The sequence below is a fragment of the Pinus tabuliformis genome, chromosome 3_1 (assembly GCF_031772625.1).
Source record: "Pinus tabuliformis cultivar Carrire ecotype Pingquan chromosome 3_1, CPIR1, whole genome shotgun sequence".
NCBI classification, from domain to species: Eukaryota; Viridiplantae; Streptophyta; class Pinopsida; order Pinales; family Pinaceae; genus Pinus; species Pinus tabuliformis.
The window spans coordinates 824,309,056-824,317,853 of record NC_142301.1 but is presented as its reverse complement, the minus strand read 5'-3'; positions in this window follow the sequence as shown (position 1 = coordinate 824,317,853).

Genomic DNA, 8,798 nt, shown 5'->3' with positions numbered 1-8,798 from the left:
AAAACCAAACATGTATATTCATTTTTATTTTTTTATTATATCTGACGTGAAATATTTTATTTATGGTTGAGATTAAGTGAAATATTTTTACCACTTTTCCTTGGTGAGGTTATTGATGTTTTTTTATTTAAATACATATTTTTTTAAAATGACACATGTCAATTCCAAGTTGAACACAGACATATTTACACATCTCTCTCATATAATCACATTTGTTAATGTGGTTGTGCTAATATAATATATTAATATATTTTTCAAATGACAATATAAATGTTCTTTAATATATGTCTAATTTATTTACAAGAATTGTTTGTCATTTTGGGTGCTTTTCCCAATTTTGTTCGAAATTTGGATAGGATTTCTTGGAATAGTAACCTTGCACTGTGTAATTTATAGAATTCCATTTCCTAGGTATTTTCCAACGTGGTTGTAAGTCCATTTATGGATTTAAAAGCACATTCTAAACAAGTGAGTTTCACAATCTTAGTGGAAATTGCATCGCGTATTCTTAGGAAGAAAAGAGAAAAACATCTAATAGTATTACATGTCCTCAAAACGTTTCAATTAAATATGTTACATGTAATGAAATGAAATAATAGAATTTCTTTATATTCCTACATTGTTATTTCCATCAATAATAATTCACCCATCCAAACTATTTTGGAATTAGAAATTATTTTGATAGAATTTTTTCACCATTCTTTTGATGACTATAATTCAAGAAAATAAAATAAAATAAAATAACTTATAATTTTTTCAATATACATCTTTCCTTCAAAGTTTTTTATGTAGTACTACATTTTTGTGAACACAACAAAATCATGTCATTAGAAGAAACAAACAAAACAAAGTGGTATTTGAATATTTATGTTTATCTTTGCACATCCTTGACGGAGGTCCATTATTACATATATAATATTAATCCTAGGGTTTATAGTCCTAGGGTTTATAATATTAATCCTAAAGTTTATAATATTAATTTTAGGGTTTATAATATCAATACCATTGTTTGTGATATTAATATTAGGGCTTATGAACCCAAGGGCTTGATATTATCAACCGAAGGGATAAATGTGGTTGGCTATATTAGGGTTTTTAATATGTAAACATTCACACATGTTAGCTATGGTTGGATTTTGTTGACATGGTAAATTGTAGTCAACATGGGAATCATAGTCAACAATAGTCAACATGACTACCTTGGTGAACCATATTTACCTCGACAATTATGGCTTATCTATAAGTGACCTATAGTGAACCACAGTGGATGGCCATGGTTGATCATGGAGGCTTATAATAGATGGCTAAGGTTAACAATATTAATCCTAGGGTTTATAATCCTACGATTTAATATATTAAATTTAAGGTTTTTACTCTTAAGTTTTATAATAATAATCTTAGGGTTTATTGCATTGGTTTTATAATGTTAGGGTTTTAGATTAGTGTTTAATATTGCGACATTGGAATGGTACAAAAATCTATCCAATGTTGCATTGCGGCAATCAATTTGATAATCATTGTCACAATGTTACATTATAATGCAATTTATCAAATGTCGCATTGCGAAATTATAAAATTGGGTTTTATAATCCCTTGAGTTTATAATATTTATATTAGGGTTTATAATATTAAGATTTATTATCATAGGGTTTGTAATATTACTCATGGGGTTTAATATTGTTCATTTGGGTTTAATATACTAATCTTAGGGTCTATAATATTAATCTCATATTTTAATATAAATATTGGGGTTTAAAATATTAATATTAGGGTTTGTATTCCTAGGATTTAATATATTAAACTTAGGGTTTACAATCTTAGTGTTTGTAATAATAATATAAGGGTTTATTATATTGGGTTTTATAATGTTAGAGTTTTTTATTAGGATTTAATGTTGCGACACTACAAAGTTAGCGCTTAATATTAGGTTTTAATATACCTAGAAATTTATCCAATGTCACATTTGACAAAAATTTTCACAATGTGACAATCAATTTGACAATCATTGTCACAATATTACAATACAATGAAATGTATTCAATGTCACATTGCAAGATTACAAAATCAAGGTTTATTATATTAATCTTAGGGTTTATAATATTAATAAATTTGACAATCATTGTTGCAATTTTTATAATCCATTGGGTTTATAAAATTAATCTTAGGGTTTATATTCCTAGGGTTTATAATATCCAATGTCACATTACGCCATTACAAAATTTGGGTTTAATATATTAATCTTAGTGTTTATAATATTAATCCTATGGTTTATAATATTAATCCTTAAAGGATTAATATAAAACCTAAATGTTAGGGTTTTATAATGTTAGGGTTTAATACTATAACATTTGAATTGTACAAAAATCTATCCAACATCACATTGTGATAGACATTGTCTCAATATGACAATTAATCTAACAATCATTGTCACAATGTTACATTACATTGCAATTTATTCAATGTCACATTGTTACATTACAAAAATGATGTTTAATATGAGGTTTATAATATTAGGGACTTTTAATATTGGGTTCATAATATTAAGGTTTAATATTGGGTTTAAAATGTAGAGTATTAGGTTTTATAATATTAATTCTAGGGTTTATAATATTAATCCTATCATTTAATAAAAATCCTTGGGTTTATGATATTAATGATATAGTTTATATTCTTAAAGTTTAATATTAATCCTAGAGTTAAATTTTTAATCCCGTGGGTTTATTAATCCTTTGGCTTTATAATATTTATCCATTAGGTTTATAATATTAATACCCCTTGGGATTATAATATTAATCCCTAATATGTATATTAATATACTATGGTTTATACTTTTAAGGTTTATAACATTAGTATTATGTTTGATATACTAATATTAAGTTTATAATATTAATCCCTCAAGTTTATTTATCCCATAGGTTTACAATATTAATTATAGGGTTTACAATCCCTTGGGTTTGTAATGTTGAAAATGCAACAAGAAAATCTTGATTTAGTTTTTTCCTTGAATTAAATTAGGAATAAAATTGTAATTCCACATCACAAGACAACTTATACGAGTTAACTGAGTTAATTTGACTTAGTTGGCTCAATTAATTTGAGTTAAGGATCTAACTTGAGTCATGTAGAGTGTCTCCTACATTATAAGAGCCATGGTTGAGTTTATTTTGAGTTGTAACTAATTAATTCAGTTTAACTGAGTTAAAATTAATGAAACTAGCTCCAGCTAATGGAGGAACTAGTAGGAAGTCAAATAGTGGGGTGTTGCTTCATGTGTTTAACCAATTAACTAATGGATCACTGATAAATAACTCATGCATGTCAGATCTAAGAGTTAACTAGTTGAGATTAGAGTTTAAGGGAAGTGTACTATTAGTTGTATAATCATCTGAATTGTATGGGTGGTGCATGAAATCAAAGGAAGGCTTATGAGGATTGTGCAATTCATATTGAGGAATTTCCCTATTAAATAGGAGCTTAATTCCTCATTGAACAATGCAAGGAGGTAGGATCTTGGAAGGCTAGGAAATTAGCAAAGTATTGGCCAAGGCTTGTCTAGGAAGTTGTGAGATAGATAGAGATAGTGCAGAGGTTTCTTGGGCTTGAGCAGAGCATTGTAATCTTCTCATATTATCTGACTAATGAAATATACAGATAGTAGGGGTTTTTAGTTGTTTATTTCCATAGGAAATCATTGTGTAATGTTTTCATTGAATTCTTTCTCTTCTACGATTCGTGATTTCTCAGTTGATTAATTGTTTCCACTAATGAGTAGAGTAGATTCAAGTCTTTTGTTTTAGAAAATTACATAAGCATTTTGAATCTACAAGGATTTCTACATGGTATTAGAGAAAAAAATCACTCTAGAAGAGGATAATATGATTTTGTTTTTTGCAGGTGAAATCAAATGTGCAGTATCACCCTTCAGAGGCAGTAGGATGTCATTCTACAAATTGAGACTCGAATATGCCCTTGAGGGTAGTTAGAACAATATTTCTTGGAAGGACAAGATGGAGGAAATGTTGGAAGACAGCAAGCTAAAGGAATTCATATATAATTATATTCCTAAGCCTCCAACAATAGATGCTCAAGATCTAGCAGAGTGGAAGAAATGTATCGCAAAGGCTAGAAGGATCATACTATAAGGAGTTCAAATTTCATACTATCTTGAACCTCCATGGGAAGGATACACCATATGCAATGTGGCAAGCCTTGATCAACTTGTTTCAAAATAGCAGTGACCACAGGAAGTTGGCATTGAAGGAAAAGCTTTGGAAGATCAAGATGGAGAAGGGCGAAACAATACCACAATACTTGAGCAGGTTCACCCAATCTTGGGCTGAGCTTGGGAGTGTCATTATTATAGTTTTTGAAGATGATTTGGTCATCCTAACACTTCTAGGCCTTCCCAAGAGCTAGCACAGCTACCAAAATTCGGTAAATGGGAGGGAGAATATACCAAAGTGGGAGTGTTTGTGGCCTAACTTGCTGCAAGAAGAGATAAGGAGAAGCACTAGAGATGGAACCTCATCCAAGCATGATGATGAGGAGAAATTTTCCTTAGCTGGAAAGGTGAAGAAAGAGAAAAACGAAAGAAATTCTAATCCAAAGTAGATTCTGTTCAGGGTGACAAGAAGAAGGACTTGTGAAGATTAAATGTTTTCACTTTCATGAGCTAGGACACTATTCCATGAAGTGTCCACACAAGAAGGGCGAAAAGAATCCCTCAAGAGGAGGGGAAGGTGAAGCTCTTTCTTCAAAATTTGAGTTAGATTTCACCCTCATTTGTTGCATGGTGACATCGGTGATGGGTAGTGTGTGGTATCTCGATAGTGGAGCCTCATTCTATATGACAGGTAACACAAAATTTTTCAGTGACTTGGAGGTGAAGGACCTCTAGATGCACATTGAGATGGGAGATGATCGAAGGTATAACGCGACCGACTCCAGTATTGTTACGTTTCAGAGGGAGACTGGTTCTCCTCTCACATTAAAAGATGTCATTTATGTTCTGGGTCTAAATAATAATTTAGTATCAATTTCTATGTTGGATGATCATGGCTACGATTTCATATTTAGCAAAGGAAAGGCTTTCCTTTATCACATAGCCTCAATACAAGTGAAGCAGATCAGGGTTCATGTGAATAACCTCTACAAATTAGATGTAGAATATTGTGCAGCATTGAGTACAAAAGTAGACAAGGTGCAAAGCTGAGACATAAGTGAGTTATGACATAGAATATTGGGCCATATTCACCATGGAGCTTTGAAGATCATGCAACAGATTTCTACCGGAATTCCCAAGGGTGCACTAGAGTAGAGACATAGATGTAAAGGGTGTACATTGGGGAAGTACACCAAAGCCACCTTTAATGATAAGGATAGTCAAGCAAAAGAGATCCTTGAAAGAGTTCACTCAGATGTGTGTGGACCATTCTCGACAGCCCCTATGACCAAGCACAATTATTATGTAATATTTGTAGATGATTTCTCATGTAAGTGATGGATTTTATTCATGCAGAAGAAAGATCATACATTCTCTAGATTTTTTGAATTTAAAGCACTTGTTGAGAAAGACAGTGGTAGGAAAGTGAAGGCTCTGATTAGCGATAATGGGTAGAATATGCGTCAAATGAATTCAATAAATTCTATGCATCATAACACATTTGATGGGAGTTAATAGCACCCCATAACCCATAGCCAAATGGAGTGGCTAAAAGAAAGAACAAAAGTATTGTGGGAGATGTAGGGACGATGTTACATGATCAGGACCTATTGTTGCACTTGTGGGCTGAAGCATGAAACACAATTGTATATGTGTAGAATAGGAGTCCTCATCAAATTCTTGGGATGAGTACACCAGAAGAATATTTTTCAGGTAAGAAACCAAATGTGGCACACTTTAGGATAGTTGGTTCATCAGTTTACTATCATGTTACCAAGGATGCAAGGAAAAAACTAGAACCGATAGGTAAGTTGGGCATATTGTTGGGGTACATTGATACACCTCACAACTATCGTGTGTACCTGACATCTCACAGGATGACAATGGTTCATAGTGATGTGAAGTTCAATTAAGAGAATGCCATGATCTCAAGCTTCAGTTACATGCAGATGAGGATCTTTTATCTCTAAAGGAAGAACCTCAGGATGATGTGGAGAAACCACATGTAGAGGAGGAGAGAGTGGAAGCAACCACTCATGTAGAGACTTCCAGAGATGGAAGTAAGTGCACCATAGAAGCTAATATATTGATGCATGATGCTAGAGAGAATGTGGAAGCACCCACATCACAACGCAGGCAGAGAAGGTCATCAGATCGATACACTATCTACATGGCTTTGATGAGCAAGAGTGTAGAGATTGAGCCATCCTCATTCGATGAAGTAGTGAAGAAACCTGCATGGGTTTATGCCATGGTAAAGGAATATGGCTCCATTATCAGAAACAATGTTTGGGAAGTGGTCCCAAGACCAGTAAATAAGTCAGCGTTGAGTTCCAGATTACTTTACAAGGTAAAGCAAGTAGAAGGTGGGACTGTCGAGAAACACAAGGCCATATTTGTGGCCAGAGGGTTCTCTCAGGTGGAGGGAATTTACTACAAGGAGACATTTGATATAGTATCAAGGTACTCTTCAATCATATCTATTCTAGCACTTTTATCACAAATGGGATGGAAGATACATATGATAGATGTGAAGACAACATTCCTCAATGGAGTGATTGAGGAAGAGGTGTACATTAAGCACACGGAAGTATTTGATACCTTCAACAGAGAGTCGCATGTGTGCAGACTCAAGTGAGTGTTTTATGGATTGAAACAAGCACCCTGTGCTTGGTACACCAGGATTGAAAGTTATTTCACCAGGTTGGGCTTCACCAAAAGTGAAGCAGATGAAAACCTTTACCATATTGTGGTTTAAGGTAAATTGTTGATTATAGTATTATATGTCGATGATTTAATTCTAATAGGTGATGAGAAGTTGGTAAAGTTTTGGAAAGAGGATCTGATAAGATAATTTGAGGTGAATGACTTAGGGTATGCATTATTTCCTTGGTATGGAAGTATGGCAAGGAGATGATGAACTGTTTGTTTCTCAAGGAAAGCATTGCAATGAGATACTAAAGAGGTTCCACATAGAGAGCAGCAAACCCATGGAGACTACTCTAGAATGGAATTGGAGGAAGGAATATGCTAGTTCAGGTGAAGTAGTGGAGGCTACTATCTATAAGAAGCTTTGGGGTTCACTTAGGTATTTGGTGAACACATGAACAAACATATGTTTTGTAGTTAACCAACTTAGTCAATCAATGGTTAAGCAAAAAAAACTATATTGGAAGGTAGCTAAACATGTGTTGAGATACCTCAGAGGCACCACCCAGTTTGGTATTTGGTACAAACGGACAAAGGGAGTAAATTTGCAAGGCTTCATAGTTGCAGATTGGGAAGGGAGTTCATTTGGTAGGAAGAACACATCAGGGGGAATCTTCAATATTGGGTCAGCAACACTTTCTGGGTACAACATGAAGCAAAGATCAGTTGCACTCAGTTTGGCATAAGCAGTATACATGACTACTAGTCAAGTAGCTTTTGAGGCTATCTGGACGAGGAAGATCCTTGTTGGGTTATTTTGTTAGTAGATGGATCCTACAGTGATTTACTGTGACAATCGGAGTTGTATCAAACTCTCTGAAAATCCAGTTTTCATGATCGGTCCAAGCATATCGACATCTAGTATCACCATCTACAAGATTGTGTGCATAGGAGAACCATGTTGTTGGAGTACATTCCTATAGAGGAACATGATGAAGACATATTGACTAAGGCACTGTCAAGATGAAAATTTCGGTTCCATAGAGGCAAGATTGGGGTATCTGATAAACCCTTTCTTGGTGAGAGGGATTTTTAAAAATGAAACAAGAAAATACTAATTTAATTTAGTCCTTGAATTAAATTAGGATTAAAATTGTAATTACACATCACAAGACAACTTGTACGAGTTAACTAAGTTAATTTTACTTAGTTGGCTCAGTTAATTTGAGTTGAGGGTCTAACTTCAGTCATGTAGAGTGTCTCCTACATTATAGGAGCCTTGGTTGAGTTTATTTTGAGTTTTAACTAATTAATTTATTTTAGCTTAGTTAAACTTAGTTAAACTAGTTCCAACTGATGGAGGAACTAGTAGGAGGTCAGATAGTGGGGTGTCGCTTCATGTGTTCAACCAATTAACTGATGATTCACTCACAAATAAATCATGCATTTTAGATTTGAGAGTTACTCAGTTGATACTAGAGTTTAAGGGAAATGTATTATTAATTGTATAATCATTTGAATTGTACAAGTGTTGCATGCAGTTAGAGGAAGGCCTATGAGGATTGCGTAATTCATATTCAGGAATTTCCCTATTAAATAAGGGCCTAATTCCTCAATGAATAGCGCAAGGAAGTAGGAGCTTGGAAGGCCAAGAAATTGGCTAAGTATTGGCCAAGGCTTGTCTAGGAAGATATGAGACAGATAGAGATAGTGCAGAGGTTGCTCGGGATTGAGTAAAGCATTGTAATCTTCTCATATTTTTTTTTTACTGATGAAAGATACAGATAGCAGGGGTTCTCAGCTATGGCCTTACCTAGGAAATCATTTTGTAATGTATTGATTGAATTCTTTCTCTTTTATGCTTCATGATTTCTCAATCAATTAGTTGTTTTCGTTGATGAGTAGAGTAGATTCAAGACCTTATTTTTAGAAAATAGCATTAGCAGTTTGAATCTATAAGGAATTTCTACATGTAATATTAATATAC